Here is a 22,590-nt window from a genome sequence, read left to right on the forward strand (position 1 = left end):
TGTGTAATACAGTGGACCTTCTCTTGCTGTTTACTGCTGGTGCTCTTCAGATTACAGACCACTGTATTTATCGACAGTTTCTAATTTATATAACCCAATTTGTATTTATATTATTGACCTCTACAGCCCAGTGGAAACAAGATATGCAAATAAATTGTACACTGTGTGAAAAGGGACTTTCTACTTCAAACTCCTCTGCTCCACTATTATTATATTATCAGATGTGAATTAACATTTTATACTCATCTTATTCATTATTTTATAGACTTCTGTCATACCCCACTTCAGTAATCTCTTCTTACACAGAAGTCTCATTGTCCAATTCATATATCAAATAGATACACTTTTTAACAGTTTTTAAACACTTTGGGCATTCTTTGTACCTCTATATACCTCTGCCTCTTGAGACAGAATTCTCAGAATACCACAAAACATTCAAGATAAAGCAAAGACATGGATTTAGAGCAGTAGCATAATTCTACACCCTGCTTCATACGGTATTCCATTTGTAATTCCTTATTTTGGAATTTCCTAATTCTCTTTCCGATTGCTACTAACCATTGAATTTACCATAGGGAGACCAAGATCCTCAGTAGAACAAGTTAGTACAAAGTCAATTTTTTAATTGAAGCAAGTTTCTTTGTACATTGTGAACCTTAGTCTTGCTATTTTATTTCTCAGTCATTTATATAGAAACTTTTCTTTTGAATCAGCTTTAATTTTGACCCACAAAAAATGTATAGAGGCAGTAAAGACTAGGTCCCTAATGTTCACATCCCTTCTTAGGTTTTGAAACATGGCAAACAAATGGCATAAATATTTCTCTCTCAGAGAAATATTCATTCCTCCTATTTTCTTCTGTCATCCCAATCTACAAAAGGATTTTCTCTTCATTGCATACCAGTTTAAGTTCTTGAGGGCTCAAAGCAACTTGAAAAATCCAAGGTGATTGTGGCAACTGACTCATCTTTTTATCTACAGAGTCATTGCCTCCTTGAAAGAATTCCAAGAGGCATGATGTCCCTTTGCAAATTCCGTATTTTCCACGTTTCCGCTAATAATGCTCTCATTTCAAGTCCTATTACATTCCTGGATTAAAAGTCAGCTTAGTTTCTGTAGTTTCTCCCAAACATCCTATTTCAAACTTTCTCAAATGTACTCCCCTTTACTCCTCTGGTACATGATAAACAACAGTTAAACCTCCATTTACGGGAGTTCAGAAATTTCATAAATGCTCTCATTCAAATCTCAAGGACAGCAGTAAATCATATAAAACTCACAATTAAGAAAATACTGTATCAACTGATGATGTACTGAGGAAATAGCATGAACACACAGATTCTTTATTTCCATGCTCATAATTATCCAATTATATCTGTTAGAACACGTGTAATTGCCAAAGCAGAGTCTAAAAAAAAGGCTGGCTGCTATCTGTTGCTTATCCTCAAGTCTTATCAAGCTGCGATCTCAGGAACTGAAGGAGCAGCATGAAAACAGAAGTCATGTCTGCCCTTCTGAAGGTTATGAGTATTTCCTCCTCCCTTTGCCCCTCAAGTTACCAGCAGGCTGTAAGTCTCCCCAGTATAAATGCTGCCAAATCCGTCTACTCTTTCCAAGCAGGCTGCTAGTAGCAACTGACTCATTGTTACAATTCAACTGGCAGCATGAAAGTCCTTTCAGAGAGCAAGAATCCATTAAAGTCTCTAGTTTTCTTGGGCTCGTGCTCATCTTCCAACAATGACATTAGTAAAAGGGAATCATTTTTCAAGCGAACTAATTTTCTGAATTCTCCATGGTTTCCTATGCTGGATTCTACTGTCATCTTGTTTCGTATTTCATGACAACAATCTGGACTGTCCCCTGTGCACTTACTTTTTTTTCTTATTCACATAGCAACTCAGAACAAAAGCACTTCTCAAATATTTTACAATAAGACCTGTCTCTTTCATGTTAAAGAAGCTTCATGACTACAGTAAGCCAACACCTAAATATTTGTGTGCCTTGTCTCCACATGCCTTCGTTAGAGAGACATAACCTTAGGTGTTATTCATATGAATGCACATTCATGGATATAAAATTCTTGGCAGTTCCATATTACCCTGCTTATAAACTGTGTAGATGATTGTTGCCTCCTGGCTGAGCAATAACCTTCCAATGGATCCACCTCTGTCACCACAAGGGAAAGGGATTCTCAGCACACGTTGTCCATCTCTACATTAGCAGGTAGCACTCTGTGCTATTTCGAAGACTAGGCAGGTATTTTCCTTGCACCAAAAGGGATGGCACTTAACCCCTGAAGGTCCCCTGTGTTGTTATCTTGTAGTCAACATACTTCTCATTCTAATCCATACTGTGCAACATAGCATTTAATCTAATCCATAACATTCTGAAGCCACATCCAACAAAGGAAGTTGTATTTTAAGCAGCACAGCTCCACTTATTTACAACTTACTGCTCTTCCATACCCTGCATGTTTAACCCTTTTAAACTTCATAGCATTCAAAAATACATAATGCAGAATGAAAATTCATTATTTAAAGGTATAAAAATATATAAAGACTATATTTTAAAATCTATAGCTCAGAAAGTAGAAACTGTAGAAAACCTGAAGATTTTCCCACAAATTACTAGTGGAAATAAGAGTGGATCTAAACAGAGAGGATGCTTGTATGTTCCTAAAGAATAACAAGAAAGATTATTTAGGACAGAGGCAACAGAAAGTACTACTTTTACAAGTTTGGGGTTTTTTACTAGTTGCTTCAAATTTTTTTATTTTCCTGAAAGCTGCAATTCCAGAACTTCTAAAAAAATATTAAATATTACCTCCTTTCTTGAAAGGGAACATACAACCTAAAACAGGTTTCTAAAACCTGTTCCAATATTTCATTTGTCAAAATCAAAAAGGGCACATTTGGCAAGAATTAAATTCTGGAAGTGACAGGACTATAGTCATAGGGTTTTGAATCATTAGCTAAGTTTCCCTCTTACTCCTATTCCTTCCCTTCTTTCCTTTTTCTCTTAATAAAGCAGTAACTGGTGTAATTCTTGTTATAAAACTTAGTATCTTGAGTATTTTACTTTTTTCTAGTAAGTCTGTTATTTAGCTTGAAAAATGAGGGGACAGTAGGAAAGAGACATAAATAATTTAGTGATATTTAAGCCCTACTCTTGGAGATGCACATATGCTGACTTTATTACAGAAGTATTTCTAATAATTGCAAAGGAAGCAATCACTGAAATATAATTAGACATATGAATAAATAAATTGAAAACTGAGGGCCTAGTAATCTTCTAAATAGAGGAATATAGTAATTTTCTTATTTAAAGCAAACATGTTCAAAATGAAACCTTCAGACCTCTCAGACAAGGCCTGTGGATGCCTGACAATGCCTGACTTCTGGACCACGTGGTCCAAAACACCCCTTTCAGACCAATAGTTTGACGTGCTGAATGATATAGATGCAATCTCAACTCCTGCACAGTGTCCATCATATCTTTTGAGTGGTACTCATACTAACACAGAAAATACTCAGTTGTGTCTCCCTATCCTCTCCCTGCTCTGTCCCAGAACATCAGAGTCTGGTGGGAAAATATGCAAAGCAGGTGCTCAGTGTCACTACATGTGGCTACCTCAGCTAGCACAACACTACCACTCTGTTGTCACCTTTTCTGGCTCCTGGGTAACTGCCATGTCTGTGAGACACAGCCTGTGGGGATGAGCAGGTAACCAGAAATTAGGATTTTAAAGCATTTTCAGTTGGGACTTTGGTTTATACTACTATCTTTCTTTTGCTCAGCCACATACAGTTATTTATCTTTATTTCCTTAATGTCAATTGTTACTCTTTAGATATGAGTGAGGTTCAGAATGAGCTCCTCTGAACAGAGCAGAGTGCTGGCCTTTTGATAGTTGAACTATGCAGGCTCCTTTTCAGAGCCGGAGAGCGCAGGAACCATATATGCTTATCACCTAAAGATGAAAGAGGCCCTGGTTCTCCACTGCTCAGTTGCAACTGCAAATACTTATGCCTCAGAAACTGCAAAATAAAATTGTATCATGACAACTATTATTCCAAACAGGCATTACAATGAAACCCCCTCAAATGTTAAGCTGTTAGTGATGGCCCATTACTTAAGGATTACAACAGCTGCCTACTCTTATCAATTATAGAACAATTCTTTGCTCAGAACCCAGTTCATCCTTCTGCCTCTCTGATTTAACCTTACTGAATTCTGTTATCTGACTGAGTTTGGATTTACAGTAGTACAATATTTTTGCATTTTTGTAATCTGATCTCTAGAATAGTGTCTGAATGATTGTCCTTTGGTTTCCGCAACTTCATTTGAAAGTCGCATTAATGCATTTGAAGACCTTTCAAAAATAACTGTATTGCCATTATACAAAAAAAACCCACAGAACTTCTGTTGTGAAAAGTAAGTGATCTTGGGTTATTGTTTCCTTACTTTTCTGTCCTGATAACACAGAAATACTGTAAGCATCCCAAATGCCACTGTAAAATAAGAACTGAATTTTTCAGAAATTACATCTCATCCTTGCTTTTAGTTTAAGAGGCATAATTTTACCTGCAGCTAGAATCAGAGCTGTAATAAATAAAACCTTTTTATAATTTTGAGAGGCACAAATTAGAACTAAAGTTTTCACATGTGATAAAACTGAATTAATATTTAAACTAAAAGTCATAAATAGACCACCTCAAATCTTCTCTGCATAACTATGTTTTAAAAAGGAACACTCTTCTGGCTTGGATAACAAAACTCATTAAATCAATTAAGCAGAATGACTGAAAAATAAATTTAAGACACCAGTTGGCACTCAGTGGAGAAAGGACAGGGGAGATGACATTCAGCCATTTCTCCTCTTCACACTTCTTAGTCAGCATCCATTTACAGGCATCACCCCTAACCATAGGCAGTGGCGAGGTTCCCACACTGTCATTTTCTCCTAGCAAACTGAGAAAACAAGGTCTTTTCACCCCTCCTATTTAGAGTGTGGACCAGACCCTTTATCATATGAGAGACCTCTTCCTTGCAGCTGCTCTGCATCCTCCCACATAAACACCCCTTCCCAAAGAGGATCACCAGCTCTTGCTTTTCCTCTCTTTTAGTACTGTAATTTCTGGGAATTTTCACCTCTTTCACTAGTGTAATTGAAGATTTCTTCCTTGTCTGTGCCTCTCCAGGCGGGCAGACAGGCTGGGGACTCTCCTGAAGACACCTCTTGCTGAATGAGCTGAATCCAGGAGAAAAGTAGGGACTGAGTCTGCAGGTACAAGTCCCCTGAATAACCGTGCATCACAAAATTTCTCTCAGCACTCACCCCACCATCAGCACATACCAACAGCATGTTGCTGACCTTCTCTACCCTGTGCCTTTGGGTCAGGGTGCCCAACACTTGTCTTTCCTCCCATACAAAAGCAATGCACATGTAAAAACACCTGATGCTTTGTTCCAGTGCCAGCACAAGACTTTTGGGCTGTTTGGCACCATGGCTGTTCACCACATACCCCAAGCACTGGAAGGCAAGAGGAGAGCAGTGAGACAGAAACCAGTTTGAATTCTGGCTTCATGGTCTGCAAAGGGGTGGGGACAGGGGATAAAGGAAAAGGAGAGCAGAACAGACAAGACTGAGCAGCCTTGATGCCTGGAAAGTGAAAGCCAAGTAAGAGTTGCTATTTCTCAAATCCCATCCTCATTGCTAAGTGCCCTGTTTGTGCCTAAGAGGTGACAGCAGTCTATTCTGAGCAGAGCAACTGGTCCCAGCTACACCATCTAGGGAGGGGGAACTCGCAGGAATTGGGTGCTCCACCCAGGACCCCATAGTTGCCGTGCTGACAGCTGATAAAAGCACCCAGGCAATCCCTACCAACCCTGGGCTGCAAGGTCGAACTGTGCTGCACTGTTAGATAGCTATTTATAAATACAAGAGTGAAACCAAATGCCTCTGCTTTGACTTCTTTAAAAGGCCAAACTCAGCCTTTAAATTTGTCTATTTCTAGCCATCCATTCAATCACTGATTCCAGCGCTACCCCAGGGTTACCCCATCCAGGCACACAATTCTTGCTGACTTAGCAAGGTAAGGTCCATGTTACAGCCACAGCAAGATGTGAAACTAGGCAGTATGAGCATTTGACAAAATGAATTTTCTTGCTGATCAAGGCATCCTGTTACATATAAAGGAAATTGCATTTGCACAGCAGTGTCTCACCCTCTAACCCCTTAGGTTTTTACATCTCTGTCCTCCAGTCCTACTCACTAAATACCATTTCATATTTGATATTCTGACCCCCCCCCCCGGCTTTCTGCATTAGAGAAATCCTGAGCAGCTGACTTACAAAAAGCTTCCTTCCTAAGTTTGCACAGACCATCTCTGAGGCTAGGAAGTGTTTGCATGAATACAGCAGTGTGGCTGTGAGAACATGCACATAACCACAATCATCACACTACATATGCTCTAAACATGCATCTAAGCCAAGGGTCCTTGTACAACCACCAAACCCCTCAACTTAATAATGATTTAGAGGAAAATTGTTTCTAAAACAGAACAACATTCTGAAAACATTCCCTGTTTTCTGAAGCATAAGTGGAGTTTCAAGCCTCCTCATGAAACTGCAATAAATATTCTTCATAATTTTGCCACTTTATTAGCTATTTTGAGGACTGAATTACATGGAATATTCCACATATAATGTTCTTGGTAGCATATATTAATTTTATAAAGTGCCAGTACTGTCCATTTTCACATGGAGGTTATCTGTTGCAAATGAAACACAGTAAGATTACTGGAATGTAGAAGAATCATCATTCTGTCTGACACAAGAGAAACTTGTAAAAACCTTTTGGAGTTGGCTTGTTTCCTTTCAAGTGCCAAAAAACTCTGGAGGGGAAGCAGTTGTTTCCTGCATATCAAGTGCTTTGCCATTTACCAAAAAAAGCTGCCTGAAATAGTTGCTGACATTTTTTTCCCTACCTCTCCAAATAAATGTGTAAATATGTAAAAAAAGTTGGTCTGTCTTCTCCATCCTCTCATTCACCTTTGATATGGATCAATCCCCTTTCAGCAGCCAGTGCTCCCCTGGGCAGCAGAGTAGGACATGTTCTGAACTTCTAATTCCCACTCCAGCTGCAAAGTCTCTCCTTCCTTCCACTACTGCATTTAGCAGCGTATGTTTATGGCTGCTTCTGGGAGTCATGAATAGCTTTTTTAAGGAGTGGCATGGGCCACAAGGACAAAAATGCCCCTGGCAGGAAACTGGTGGTATAGGAATTGTGTCACAGGATCTCCAACATAGTATCGAGGAGTGATGCAATGAGGACATTCAAGAAATTTCTCAGCAAAGTGGGTCAAGTTATCTCTTCTCAGAAATCATTGATTTCCCAGAGTACTGCATTAGCAAGTATGACTGGGTTTTGTAGAGATCCAGAACACAATAAACATCAGTAAAAGCTTTTCTGAACTCCCAAGAATACTTTCTAGACAACCTGTCCTCACAGAGGTGGGAGCAGCTGCCTCTCCCCATGTCAGCCCCACACTTTACCACATCCTCTTTGTCTTCACTACTGGTTTTCACTGTTGATACTAGGTATGTTCACCCTCTTAGACACCTTTGCTAGCACCATGGGACAAAGCAGATACAGCTCTTGGAGTTTCATGGAAACCCTGAAGAAAATGCAGCAGAAATGGAATAACCAAGTACCTCCTGATGTCAGGAGACAATATGAAGCCCCCAGATGCCGTTCTCCCACAGACCTCAGGTAACACATGAAGTATTATGATTTTTATTCTTCTGCTCTTTCTCTATGGTCTCATTCTATGCAATGCTTAACCAGCTGCACCCAGCCCTTACCCTAAATAAAATAGAATTAGAGCCACAGCATCCAACCAGCAGGCAGCTGCCAGGTCACGCAAGCATGCAAGTTCTTGGCAGATTTTGGAGTCTAGCTGGCAGCTTTAGGAGCACAGAAAGGAATTATAATATTTCTATAAATTGAGATTTTCCAACAGCTACTGGGAACTGCTGGCTGGCATCTTGGGACAAGGACAAAGACAGCAGAATTTCTTGTGGTGGCCACATACAGCGCCATTACAGAACTTCGGGTGACTTCAGCACATTCATGCTGATAATGAGCTTGCAGCAGTGCAGACGATCACACATGGATGAGCATTCAATTACTCACCCTGTGGTTAACACGCAGTGAAAGCAAAGACTACAGCCATGCAGGCCTCCACAACTTTCACGTCATAAAGCACCATTAAATCTCCATCACATAATGACAGCTTTGTCCCAAAGAGCTGGGGCTGAGCAGGGGATGGCCCATCTTGTTTTGCAGAGCCCTCAGAAAACCAGTTCAGGCCCTCACTCACTGATACAGGGGCACTACCTACTACCACCTGAAGTGCTGACTTCAAGATGAAATATTCCAACTTCATTCCCTGCCTCAAATATCCTCCTAGCCTTACAGACCAGATGCAGTTTTGTAGTTCAGCAGTCTCAGAAATGAGGAGATCTCCCTTTAAGTCCTAAAATATATATTTTGATTTCTTTCTTTAAGACTTAGTTTGAGGAATTGATCGCTTTTATCACACAGATGTGAAACATTAAGTGTAGCTGATGTGGAAAAATTTTGTAATGGAACAAAATTATTTCTATTACTCTTGCCACAACCTGTGAAGCTGTACTCAAAAATCAATTCAATGAGACACATGATGGTAAACATACCATCAGCAACAGCTTTGCTTCCTTGTGAAGATGTGTCCTCAGAAAAAATGGTATTTTCAAGGATCTTTATGTGTCTGAATAGACAGATACATTTGTTGCAGATTTTCTTTGGGACTGAAATAGAGAAAGAGTTTAATTACCACTGAAAACAAGGTAACCTTCAAATCAAAGTGATATCCTCAAACAATCAAAAATGTCCTCAAAAATGCCTCAACAAGGCATGTTGTAAAATGTACTTTTTTATCTGTTTGCATATTTAAGCACCTGTATATATTGAAGACATACTATTCCTGCAGTGTTACTGTACTATATATGTTAGCTCTATTCTTAAATAAATAAATGCTTACTCTAACAAAACCATTTATCTGATGATTGTGCCCTCACCAAAATGATGATTAATACTAGGAGTTTAAATGCTACTAACTAGAAAATCAGATTATTATTTTTTAAAAACAGCATTAAATATAATGTTTTCACTGCTTTAGGAGGAGATTATTTATTAATCTTAAGGAAGCATTTTCTAAAATTATATTTTAAAAAATCCCAAAACCACAACAAATCAAACAAACTAAAAAAAAAAAAAAAAAAAAAGCAGTCCACAGATATTTCTCCTGGGTTCATTCTTTTAGAGTTGGTACAAGCCATCTTTAAAATTTTCTAAGCTTTGCCATAAAAAGTATTTGGGGAGCTAGCAAAACTGACACTCCCAATTCACTTAACTTCTTGGCACAGCTTCTGCTCTTAAAACTGTACAGTAAATACAAAGTATTTCCATTCCCATTTGATAAATGTAGGCATGCTGCCCTTGTCCTGCTGTAGAAGTGAACCCAGTCACAACACTGAACAGTGATATTTGGAAAAATTCTGTCATTCAAGGCTGTTGTTATTTTGTGACTCAAAAATGCGGATACTTAGACCAGCCTCTCTGTAACTATTTCAGTGCAGTATTTGAAAGGGGTGAAATGGTATTTTCTTTTATTTTCCTTTCACTAAAGTCTCTCCCCAGATGACATAAATTGCTCCTTCTGAAGATGAATCGTAAATGCTTAAATGCATGCTCATGTTGTGACAAGAAAGCTTGGACATATTGTAGAAAGGATGTGGACCATCTGACTTGGGTGCTACCAAGCAGAACCTGCCCATGAGTTTCTAAATTTTTGAACTTTAAAATAAAGAAAAAAATGAGCACTGCAACATCAGTTATCACTGGAGAGTAAGACAGTTGCTATGTCCAGTTTTAGAAAACATGCAGACCATAATGTAGACCATAAACAGAGAACATAACATTTCTAGAGAACAACTACATTGAACTCCAGTTTTCTAACTGAACCTGGGTACTGTTTTTGAAGACAGAAAGGTACCTGTTCCCCAGCTTGAAGCAGGATCCTATTCTTTTAATGACGGAAACAGTGTTGTGGCCACTACCATTACTAAACAAAAAAAAAAAAAATTAGAAGAAAAATAAGAAAAATCTTTAAAAATCCTCACCTATGCAATTGAAATCTAAGTTCCTCAAGTTTTGCTGATTTTCTGACTGGCACCATCCCCACATTTGCAATGTCATATAGAATACCAAAAACAAATGTAAATGGGACAGAGGAGTCATGCATGACAATCTAAACTAGAATCAGCAGATTCCACCACACACCCACCCCTGCTGCCTGCCCCAATTCAGCATGAAAAGAAAAAAAAAATTAGGCATTTGCATAAATATATTTTGTATTTGCTGATTAATTTTTCACAGCTTTGCAGATACTTTAAAGTAATAATATTGTCACAATGGCTGTACAACAAATTTGTGCCTAAACAGATAAAAAACCCTACATGCCTGTGAAGGACCCAGCAGCAACCATTCAGGGAATGGATTCCTTGGAACTGAGCATTCATAATCCAGTGCCTACTGTGCATTCACTCCCTTCAATGACTATGGTAATTAGGTTGTCTCATGTTATTGTGACTTACAATCTATCTATGGGGACACTCCAGGGGAGCTCTGGGTCTTAAATCTACTAATTTCACATTTAGAAAGACTCGGGCATTACAACAATGCTGAATTGATATGTAGAACATTCAGATAATTTTAAACACTTGAATCATTGTCCTCATATGTAAAAAGATCAGGGCTTCCTTCAAGCACACATTGTACAAATTCACTGGGTGTGTCGCAGCACACTGAAATGATGTTTGCTGAAATGCAACTGGGCCATGGAAGTGGTAGTCGATTAAGTGGAAAATAAGGAGCCTTGGGCACAATGACCTTTATAAACAACACACAAAATTTAAGCTGAGATTTACAGCAAACTTTTCTGGTCGGTTTTTTCTTTGCTGATAATAAACCATCATATATGGTTTGTTCCTTGCATAAATTACAACCATCTCAGGAAATGTTGCTCAATCATCTAGCTTCTGGCTTTAGCAATACATATCACTTGATCCAATCCTAACAACAGGTCAGACAAAGCTATAGTCCAGGAATATCATCATGATAAGTAATTCCTCAGTGCCTCAGTATTGGCAGTCCCAGATGATTAATAGCATGGTCTCACTCCATTCATTATGGACAAATGGGTAATCATACAGAAATTTTGCAAACAAGTTTCCACTTTAGACCAGAGCATCAACCCAGATCAGGCAAACAACCTGGAATCTAAATCTGTATCAGAGTTTTGGGAATCTTCTTACCATCTCATGGACTCAAATCTAATCCAACTGCCAGACAGGTCACGACAAGCAAATATTCTCTACAAATTTCTGGACATTGACAGATGAGCTCTGAGTGTCTTGCAGCAGCTGCTCTTTTAGAACATTGCTAACCCCACCTTCCCAGCCCTTCACCAACAGCTTAAGTAAGTGCAGGAATCTGGGGAGGAGAGAAGGAAGGCAGAAATACACACTTCCCTTCAGCCCTGACAGAGGCTGCAAAGAAAGAGGAGGGCAGACACCTTAGAGTGAAAAATGTCAAACTGCCTCGTAAGATCTGACAGGTCTTCCACAACTCTTATTAATGCAATAAATTCATTTTTAGGAGGGTCAAAAAAATTCAAATCATTGCCATGGTGAATGCTTAAAATTACACCCTATGAGTTAGACAGAATACAAAGTATGTACAGGTTCTCCACTGAGAAAACTGAATGTATTTATCTTTTTTAATTGAATATAGCCATATAAAATGATCCCAGTAAGTAGATTAGAAATCTTATGTACTGGGCCCCCATGTGGTTTGCCTTTAATATTTGTGCATTCAATTACTGTTTTTAAAAAGCAGGAATTATTCATTGCAATCCTAATGCTACATTTACTCAGGATTTAGGCCTATTTTAAGATTAGGCTTGACTTAATTATACCAAACTATCAGCAATGTTGGAGTCAGACTACTGTAACTCATTATCACATATCTGCCTGATACCTGCATTCTACAAATCTGTGAAGAATAAGAGAACACTTCCTCTTGCTGCTGCTGGAATAAAATTAGAGGATGTCTGGGAAGTCTGAAAAGCAGCTTTATCTAGATGCTCAAGTAAAATACTTGGTTTTGGATGAAAAAAGTTGAAACATGAAAGCAGTTCTAATAAAAATATGTACGACAGAGGTAATTTACATCTCCCTACATAACTCACAGGAAAAAATTAATTGTAGTAGCAAGAAGGTATTGCAAGAATCCACACCGTGGACTAGGAGTTCATATCAATTGTTTCATGCAACACTGGTGCAACATTAGAAGAGATGAATAGTCAGTCATTCCCATCTTTTCCTTACAAGAGATTCACTGGCATCTCTACTAGACCTGCAGGAAGATAGTGCTTAAGGCATCTCTGCAGAAATGAACCAGACACTGCCCAGACCAAGGGCAGAGAACGGCCTCTCCTCACCACACAACACCATCCTTCACTTCGTCAGCAGTTCCTTCACAGCAGCAGTTGTGTCTGAGTTCCTCCTCTCAGCTTTTGCAAAACAAAGAGGCAACTTTGAAAGACTAAAGGAAATGGGGCCAAAGGACCTTAGAGTTCTATTAGACTGTCACTATTTCTGCATTTATACTTTAAATATCACAGCAAATTGCAACTATACACTTTCTTTCTCAGTCACTTGTTATCAACTTCTTTGTTTAACTATTAGCAATGTAAGCATATGCATGGACATCTATTTACCTTATTTCTAGCCTGTCTCTTCCTCACTTACATTGCAATTCCTAGGGAGATTCCCACCACAGTTTTGAGAAAAGCCTTCTTAAGCATCATGTTACAGATCTTGCAGAAATCCTAGCCTTGACTTTGGTTAAGGTGAAAAGTACTGTAGCCAACAGAAGTTCAGTACAGCCACATGTGGGTCCAACTCTGGAGATACACTGATTATATTATTTATCTAATGAAGATGAAATGTTACTTTAATTTGTAAGAAGAGATTAAAAAACAAGGGCAGTAGCTGCCAGGATAGGAAAAAATGTAATTCCTAGGAAAGCGTTTGCTTTCATCAGTCAGTAAAACAGCACTGTAAATCTGCACTATATTTGTCACAGGGGAAAAAAAAAAGTAGTAAGATAGTTACCAAGAGTCTGGTTGGTTTTCCTACATTGCAAAAGGATTATTACTTGTAAAATCAATGTTTGGCATAGATAAGAGCAGGAGATTAACAATAGTCACCACAGTTTTCAATGCAAAACAATGTAAGCTTTCATAACGTAGAATAAAAGCCTTAGTCATTTTAAAAAAAGGTATCCATAAATATATAGGTATAGGCATTCTGGACTTCTCTATCAGAGGTGAGTAATGAAGCAAGATAGCCAGGATCAGACCTTACTTCTGACAACTATACTACTATTATGCATCAATTTACATCAATTTCAGAAATCACTACATTTCAAGCTTCCATTTTAAACTGACTTTTTCTTTATAATTTTTTCCTGAGTAAATACATCCTGTACTTGCAATTAAGTTCTACAACAGAACAGAAACAAGCAGGCATTCTTTAATTTACAGCATACAGACAGCACTATGCAGAGTACCTTCAAAATAAGAAGGCATATAATATATCCTTTTGTCTCCTAATATACAATGCCAAGGAATTTCTCTGCTTAATTGCATAAACATGGCATTTTCAGCAATTTTTTGTAATACAGAAGATGTAAATGTTTCTATTATTATTTGGTTAGAAAAAATAAATTAAAATTACTTGGAGGTGGTAATTTCTACCTTACACGAAAAGATGATGCCAAAGAGTCCAGAAACTCCATTATAAAGTGGCTGTTATCAAAAAAGAGGTATTGTAAAAACGCAGAGGACTTAAATGATTTCTGATTTTGAAATAGACAATCTGTCTGAATTTCTAGTCAGAGACTGAAGTGGGAATTCTGCCTTTGGGATTTATCTTATACATAAAATAAATGTTTACTGTGGAATAGTTCTGTGAGGTATACATGAGTCATTTTTAACCACAGTATTTCCCAGATAAACACAACTTCTGTATTTATAATGAAAATTAATTCAGTTACGTAGATAGTTCAGTTCATAAAACATCTGACAGAATGGAAAAGGTATTTGTCAAGTCCTTACTGGTATTTTTTCTTTAATCTTTCAGGTGCTTTTTGGTTGTGAAAGAAAAAGCAATCAAAAGTATACGCAGAAAGAAAAATCTGGTTGGAAACAAAATCCATTCCCCAAAATGCTGGGTGCAGTTGCAGGCATCAGTAAGCAAAATTAGGCAGAAAAAGCCTGGTTACTCTGATGATCAAACCCCCCTGTAGACTGGGCGCATTGGTGCTTACTTTCATACAAATTTTCAACTAATCTCTCTCTTGTTTAAAACAAGAGAGGGTCAAATCAACAGGTGTTAATTTCCAGGTGTTTCTCATATATTGCCATTACCTAATTATACATTCATCTCATTTGGTGAGGCTCTAGCAGTTGGCTCCAGTCACTCCTTAGCCCCTGAGCTTTTTTAAGAATCTGCCCCACATTTCCCTCTTTACATACCCTTGTAAGTAAACAGTATCACAGGTCTCCAAGAGGACAATATCTTGCACAGAAGCAGTCACCACCTGAGTCTCTCTGGATTCAAACAGAGCACCAAGGAATACAGAAACAAGGAAGAAAAACACAAATTTGAATGTGCTCTTATAATATAATTTAAAAAGAACTGGATTTTTAAGGATAATTTTGAAGGAAAAGTGGGCAGATAACATGTCAAGACAAAGAATGGAGTTGCTGCTAATGACCCCTATCTTCTACTGCTTAGTAAGCTAATTATATTAAAGAAAACCAGAGCAGAGGAAATTAGAGGGCATGTTGATGTTTCTATTCCTTCGAAATCAAAACACTAGCCAGCATGATGTAGGAAAGCCCCTTCAGGTTACATACTCTGAGAAAGCTCTTGTATATAGCTTTGGCAAAGCCAAACAAACACGCTAAGTATACTTGGGTTTTAATAGCCAAAGGCTATCCCTACTATGGCTGTGCCCTCATGCTTTACATGTGCTCAATAAAGCAGAAATCCACCTTTCATGTCAGACCCCAAAAGAATATTACAGCTTAAAGTGGAATTGAAGAACAGAAATTATCTCCTGGAGTCAAATGTGTTTGATAATCTTGGAATGGGTAATAAAACTCTTCTGTAATCTTTTGCATGAGCTTCCTAGAAGTCTTTTGCAAGGAGGTATCTTCTGAATTTGTAACAAAGCTACTGGTTAGTAGTCACAGTTTCCAGTAAAAAGCTATTTCCAAGTTCCTATTCCCAAAGCATGACTCCCGGAGCTTCATAAGAATTATGTCACCTCTGCTGAAATAGCCGTGGGCTCACAAGCATGCCCAGCAGCTCCAAGCAGCTGACACAGCTACTGCTAAACACCTACTCTCCCACAGGGGGATAGCGGGGCTCCTGAAAAGCTGGATAGTGTAACATGTACAGGCAGCGCACGCCTGCCCGCCCCTACTTGTATCCCATTCTTGAGGTGTGAGCATGAAACCACCCTTCTAACAGAAAAAAAACACATTATATGATTTTGCTAAACTCTGAAAATAATCCAGACAAGCCATTAATTTTAAATTTGAAAATATTTAAATTAGAAAAGCTTAACCCATTTGGGATGGATGAAAGACAAGTGGCCTTTTCAGCACCAGCTTAGTGGCATGATCCAACCTATGCCTACCAACCTGTTAATCCCATTTTTTACTGTGCTCCAGAAAAACCTACATCCTGATGCTGTAAGTATCCTGAAGACCCAGACTCTACAGTATGCAGTGACCTGACAAGAGATCCTTATGCATTCAAGGCTATGCCTACCTGCCACAGCTAATACAGTATCACAGCAAATAATTTAATTACACAAAAATTCAGAGACTGACAGCTCCCAGTCTCATGCATAGTGCTTATCTCAGGCATAAAAATCACCATCAAGAACTATATGTGCAACAAGGAGATTTGTTGCTGCAGACCTGTATATCTGAACATAGCACAGCAGCACTGTGTGCTGACCTCACAAACTGTCAGGTATAGAAAACACAACAAAAACATCTCAATTTCTTGACACAAGCAGAAAAGCAGAGAATAGCATTTCAGCTGCTCTAAGTTGCCTTCAGTTGCAGCAGGCCAGCTGGAACATGATCCACACTTCCCTCAGGTTTGCCACACCAGGAGACTCCCTCCTGCCCCTCCTCAGATCTGCTGGACTATCCAGCTCCTCCATGCACTCAAGTGAACTCAGTGCAGCCTGGTGAGCAAGCTGTGCAGAATTTTTAAGTTACAAAACCCACGTCCAAGTTTGCCAAAATCAGTGACCTACATTTAAGAGCAATTAAAATATCACAAAAAAAAAAAAGGGCAGGAGGACAGGTTTGATTATTGCAGGTTGATTCTTACAGGTGTTTTGCTTGAAGACACTAGTAAAACAGCACTTCATCAAACAGCTATTCCCCAAAATCATCTTCTGCTGAAACACTTCTGTCCTAGCTGCTTACTGAAATGCTGCTTCCCTTCCCCCAATCCCACAATCCTTTCTCAGCTCATGAGGGCTCTATTTGCAATGCTACACAAAAGGATTAGTTGTTTCAACTTTTCTGTTTTCCTCTTTCCAAACAGCTTCAGTCATGTCTCTTTTGAGTGACCTCAACAGCATTTTACTCAACACTCTAGCCACCTTTTTTTCAGAATGGGGGATGGGGGAGGGGGGGGGTCTAGGAGGGGGAAGGATATAACGAAGCAATTTGGTTTGACATAAGTACAAAATCAAATCAGAATAGTAAAAATACACATTCATTTTAAATGCTGCTTTTGTAGTCCTGCATCTCTGAACAAACAAGCATTTTCTGCGCTTTAACCTCTAGATAAGCACCACAGGAAAGCATGCGTTAAGTAAGCTAGAAAACAACAGGTTTTAACACCATTACTCTTCTCCTAGGTTTACCACTGCTATATTCTGTGAATTCAGACAAACCATTCAGCTTGTACTTCAGCCTTCTTAACTGTAAAACAGGTAAAATGCATGCTAAAGCATCCTAGAATATTTTAAAAGTTTTGAAATTGAAAGCGACTTTGAAAAGATTGGCTCTAATACCAACTACTATTTTCATAGAATACAGACTGCACTGCTAAGGGAAAAATACCCTGACTGCATAATCACTTTTAGAGCAGTGGCTTCTGTATATGTGCTAGAGGACTTTCAAAGGAAATGTCATATTTTTAAAATACATGTACCACTACCATATTTAATAGAAAGTCATCCCACATCTTTTGGCACCATGAGTCTTTGGAGCCTTGGCATAAAAGCATTTGGTTTTGTACTAGGCTACAATCACTCTGCAGGAGCTGTCAGGATTTATCACATCAAAAATCCATACACTAAAAAAAAAAAAAGAGTGGTTGTCCAAAGAGGATTTGGTACTTTAGAGACATTAGAATCTATTTTGTTAATAACACCTATTTGTGCACTTGGTCTTTGTGGCTCAGCGTGATCATATTGAAGTATTGCCCATTCTCTCCAAGAGGCTTTTGTTGTGGCACTTCAAGGGCAGATCCTCAAACAACAGTGAGTGTTCAGGAACAGCCAAATTAGAGAGGTTCGGGTGCTAGGAGCCACATCATACCCCAACACCACTGTTAGGATTTACTCACAGTGCATCAATGTCTAGTTGGATATTTTTGCACAACCTGATTCAGTATCAAGTTGAGAGCATCAAATCATGTAGTGTCCCAGGCTCGGAAGAACTGTTAAGTGGCAACAGGGTTTTTCAATGTGAGGTTGTCAGAGATACCAGCAAAAGCCATCTGAGAAGTGTTCACTGACCCATGCAGTTCACAGGGATGAGGCCACATGCAAAGGTGTTTGCATGCGAGGAACCAGCATAGCTTAGTAACTCGTCTTTGTGAACATGTATCAGGACAAGACCTTTCTCAATGACTTTCCAGTATCTGATTTGAAATCTACACAGCCCTATTTAAAAAAAAGAATGAAGATATATTCTTTAATATGCTCTTTAATATTCTTTAATATGCTCTTTTTAGATGCCAAAAAACATAGGCTCTTGAGCGATAAATTATTTTCTTGAGGAATAATTAAACCATCCTTCAGTGAAAAACTTGTGTGATTGTTTCTTTAAAATAGAAGGCTTCTGTTTTACAAAAGGCTTTAGGCTCAGCAGTCTTTCAGTACGAAGTTATAGATATAGAAGGAAAACTCAAAACAAAACAACCCACCCAACAGTCATGGAGAAGAGCAAGGTTTCTGCCCTCTGAAACTACAAGAACTACTAAATATAACACCATTATGCGAGTTGTATGTAGAACTGCAATCCTACTAAGTGCATCAATAGCAAAGACTGTCAACATCCTACTGAAAATATTTCAAAACAAATTACGGTATCAGTAAATCACATTCAACCTTCATTGCCACATATACATTTGCCTTGAAGTTAGAAACGCAGAAACAAGGAGCTTAACACGAACAGGTATTCAACTAAGAAGGTTAAGTGAAGAACACACAAATAAAGGCAATGTCCTGAAACAACTGAAGCATAAAAAGCAAAAAACCAAACAAGGCTTGTTTTAAGTACAGTTCAAAACTGTTGAAGTCTATCTAAAGCAGCAAAAGATGGATGGATTTCTGGGGGAGGAAAGGAACAGAAATCACGCATTTCCATTGAATTGTTTCAAACTAAGGGCATTGTACATTTTTCTAAGATGTATTAGACTACAGGACTCTGTCACTGAACCCATGGAAAATCCATGCTGCCATGTTACAATATTGGTTTTCTATCCCATTGTGTATGTGGCATTCACCATTAGCAAGAATTCAGAGTGACATCAAACCAAGACCAGAGCTTTGTTACAAAGAAGACACATTGCTGTGAGAAACAAAAGATGTTAAGTGCAGATCTTCCATGACACGCATGGCAGATCATAATATTAGAAGTTAGCAAGAGAGAGAGAAAGACACAGTCAAGCACTGGTCTTTCCTTGGGGCAATCTCAAACAAGAGGTGAAATATTAATCCCCCTGAAAGTCAAGTGAGATTTTTACCACTGACTTCAAGGAAATAGGACCTTGGTTTCTTAGAACTAATAGTATCTTCTCTGTCCAGTAAAAAACAAAAATTAAAAAAAGAAAATAAAAAATCTATATAACCAATCCCTATTATATAAAAAGCTGGTTTATACCACTCTAGCAGTGTACGCTTTGTATTCTTTAACAACAATTCTGAACCAGTGCCAAGCCAGAAGAGCCAGACTCAAGAGAATGTCTTTTTCTAGATGTATTAATTTTGATGAAAATAATATCTACTACTCTCCTGTATTAAAAGATTTCAGCTATGCAGCTTTCAGAGTCAGCTTTCATTTCTTTTTATGTTAATATGCTTTTCCTTCTGAGCTAGCTATATATATTCCTTTCTTTCAGCTACCAATTCGTTAGCCCAAGATTAACTGATAGCCCTGGACCATCAGCCCACTGAAATGAAGGATCTCCTTGCAGAACACAAATGAAATCCAAAGATGGTAAACATACACCAATCAGATTAAGCCAAATCTGGGCATACTACACATATCAATACCTTGGCAGCACTGCTGCCATATGGTTATGCTTTTGTTTAAAACATTTTTGTCAAGTTTGTTTCAAAGCTAATAGCCTTTTTGGTACAACATCTGCTTCTCTAGAGCCCTAAGGTCAGAAACACCTTGCAAGATGGCTTGAAGAAGAGTGAAGTAGGACACCACAGTCTACTATCTATCTTACAAGTCAACAACTATGGGTTTGTATCCATGTCTGAGCTTTGTGACAATTTGCAATTTTCTGCATTCTCAGATAACAACAGCAAGAACAGCAAAAATAGTCCTCCAAAGTGCAACTAACTTAAGAAAACCTTTTTCAAAGTTGTGCTGCTTTTCCCATGCCCCACCAGTCCCTGCCAGAGGGGGGAAAAAAAAAAAAAGGGTGTGCTGTGTAAGAAAGAGTTTTAATATAACCTTAATTCAAATTTCAGTTCAAAGACTTGGATCACTGCTTATCACTCTCAACTATTCTTTGGTTTAAAATCCTGAAATATTTTAAAGTAAGTCCACTTAGCCACTTATCTCTACTGAAAAGATGTGAGTAACTTGTTCCGCAGTTCGTGAAACAGACTGTGCTGTAAGCAAAGTGCTGCACATCCTGCTGTTTATCTCAAGGTTATGCTGAGCGTCACCATCAAACAAGTTACTTGGCCCACGTTTAGTTGAATATTATTTCCCAGTGTAGTACTTAGTGTTATGAACAGTTTCCAGGTATTCCCCAGAAACGTGGTCAGGGCTTTCCTAGTTCCCATGGCAACACTAAAAGACCGATATTGAAATGCTAATTAGCTAATTGCTCTGTTTGTTTTCTTTAAACTACCTGGGAACAACCGGCCCCCCACCCCTCCACGCTGCCACTCTGAGACTAACATGCAAATAGAAACCCCTTAGGATCATGGGAGTATTTTTAGGAGGGAAAAAAGAATATAAATCAGAAACTGAACACAGTAGAGAAATCCAGGCAAATGCCCTAGCTGAGGAAGAGGGAAACACATCCCCTGATTGACTTTTAACTGTCGCCATCACCTAAGAAGGAACAGACTAGATTAGGCTCTGAGAAGTAGGGTGATAGAGAGACAGAGAGCCCTGGTGCTGCCACCAAGGAAGGGGCGGGGACAGCTGTTGTTCTGGACTTCAGCAACAGACTCTGCACACCACGCCTCCTCATCCTCGGGCCACCGGTGTGCCACAAGGAAAGGAGAAAGGACAGCTGCTGCTCGGGATTCCAGTGACCGACTCTGCACGCCGCCTTCCTTCTGGCTGCCTGGAAAAGCTACGACTGCGGGGGCGAGCTCTGCGTCGAGCCCCCTGCCCAGCTGATCTTTTTAATAAAGAGCTGAACATTAATAAAGGCATTAGCCCTATTCATTTCAATTTGGGGGCTCGTCCGGGATAGCCACGCCCGAAGAGGACCCCCGGACAGCTGGACAGCTGGACCACCTGCTTCGAGGGACCCTCGGGAGTTGCTGGCTACCTTCGGACCCTAGGATCAGCGGGAGACGAGCAACACAGAGGAGCGTCGGATTGGTAAGAAAAACCGGGAGACGAGCGAATGAGTGAGTGAATGAGACGGGGGCCGGCAGCTCGGACCCCCGAAGTGAGAGGGACCCGCTAGTACCGCGTTTCCGGACTCCTGCGAAGGGGCCGGCCGGGAACGGGGGGAAGCGAGTGGAATAGAGGAGCGACTGAGGCGTCTCCTTAGAAGTAAAGCAGGCCCTCCTCCGAGCGTGTGGAGGTGCCCTATGGGCAAAGTAAGTCCCTGGCAATCAGGGCAAGGGGAATACCTCCAGACGGGTAGGTGGGATGTGGAGGTCCTAGAGGACATGTCCCCGGCCCCGGCAGGATGGGATAGGACGGCAGGTGGGATGTCCCTGGCAGGTAGGGCGGGGTGTCCTAGCAGGCAGGAGTGACATGTACCTGGCAGACAGAGAGCATATCCCCAACAGGCAAAAGGCATGTCCCCACCAGGCAGGAGAGGATAACAGGGCAGGTAGGATGTCCATGGCAGGCATGGATGGAGGTCCCCGTCAGAGCAGATAGGGGAATGGCCATGGAAGGCAGGGCAGGATGTCCCCGTCAGAGCAGGCACTAACCCGAGTAAGCAGAAAGGCAGGAAGGCAAGCAAGCTAAACCTAGTAAGGTCAGGCAAGGGGGCTTGGCCGGAGTTCGAGTGTAAGGCTCGGCAGGACGTTCGACCTTACCTCGGCAGGAAGACCAAGCTTCCCAAGCCTAGTAGGAGAGTCAGGCAAGGGGGCTTGGCCGGAGTTCGAGTGTAAGGCTCGGCAGGACGTTCGACCTTACCTCGGCAGGGAGACCAAGCTTCCCAAGCCTAGTAGGAGAGTCAGGCAAGGGGGCTTGGCCGGAGTTCGAGTGTAAGGCTCGGCAGGACGTTCGACCTTACCTCGGCAGGGAGACCAAGCTTCCCAAGCCTAGTAGGAGAGTCAGGCAAGGGGGCTTGGCCGGAGTTCGAGTGTAAGGCTCGGCAGGACGTTCGACCTTACCTCGGCAGGGAGACCAAGCTTCCCAAGCCTAGTAGGAGAGTCAGGCAAGGGGGCTTGGCCGGAGTTCGAGTGTAAGGCTCGGCAGGACGTTCGACCTTACCTCGGCAGGGAGACCAAGCTTCCCAAGCCTAGTAGGAGAGTCAGGCAAGGGGGCTTGGCCGGAGTTCGAGTGTAAGGCTCGGCAGGACGTTCGACCTTACCTCGGCAGGGAGACCAAGCTTCCCAAGCCTAGTAGGAGAGTCAGGCAAGGGGGCTTGGCCGGAGTTCGAGTGTAAGGCTCGGCAGGACGTTCGACCTTACCTCGGCAGGGAGACCAAG

At 40.2% G+C, this 22,590-nt stretch overlaps 1 protein-coding gene across 12 annotated transcripts in view; it reads right to left on the minus strand.

The window, feature by feature from the left end:
• Nucleotides 1–22,590, minus strand: part of ITGA6 (integrin subunit alpha 6) — a 138,282-nt gene that overhangs the window by 49,386 nt on the left and 66,306 nt on the right. The window lies entirely within an intron of this gene.

The sequence above is a fragment of the Vidua macroura genome, chromosome 7, assembly GCF_024509145.1.
Source record: "Vidua macroura isolate BioBank_ID:100142 chromosome 7, ASM2450914v1, whole genome shotgun sequence".
Classification (NCBI taxonomy): Eukaryota; Metazoa; Chordata; class Aves; order Passeriformes; family Viduidae; genus Vidua; species Vidua macroura.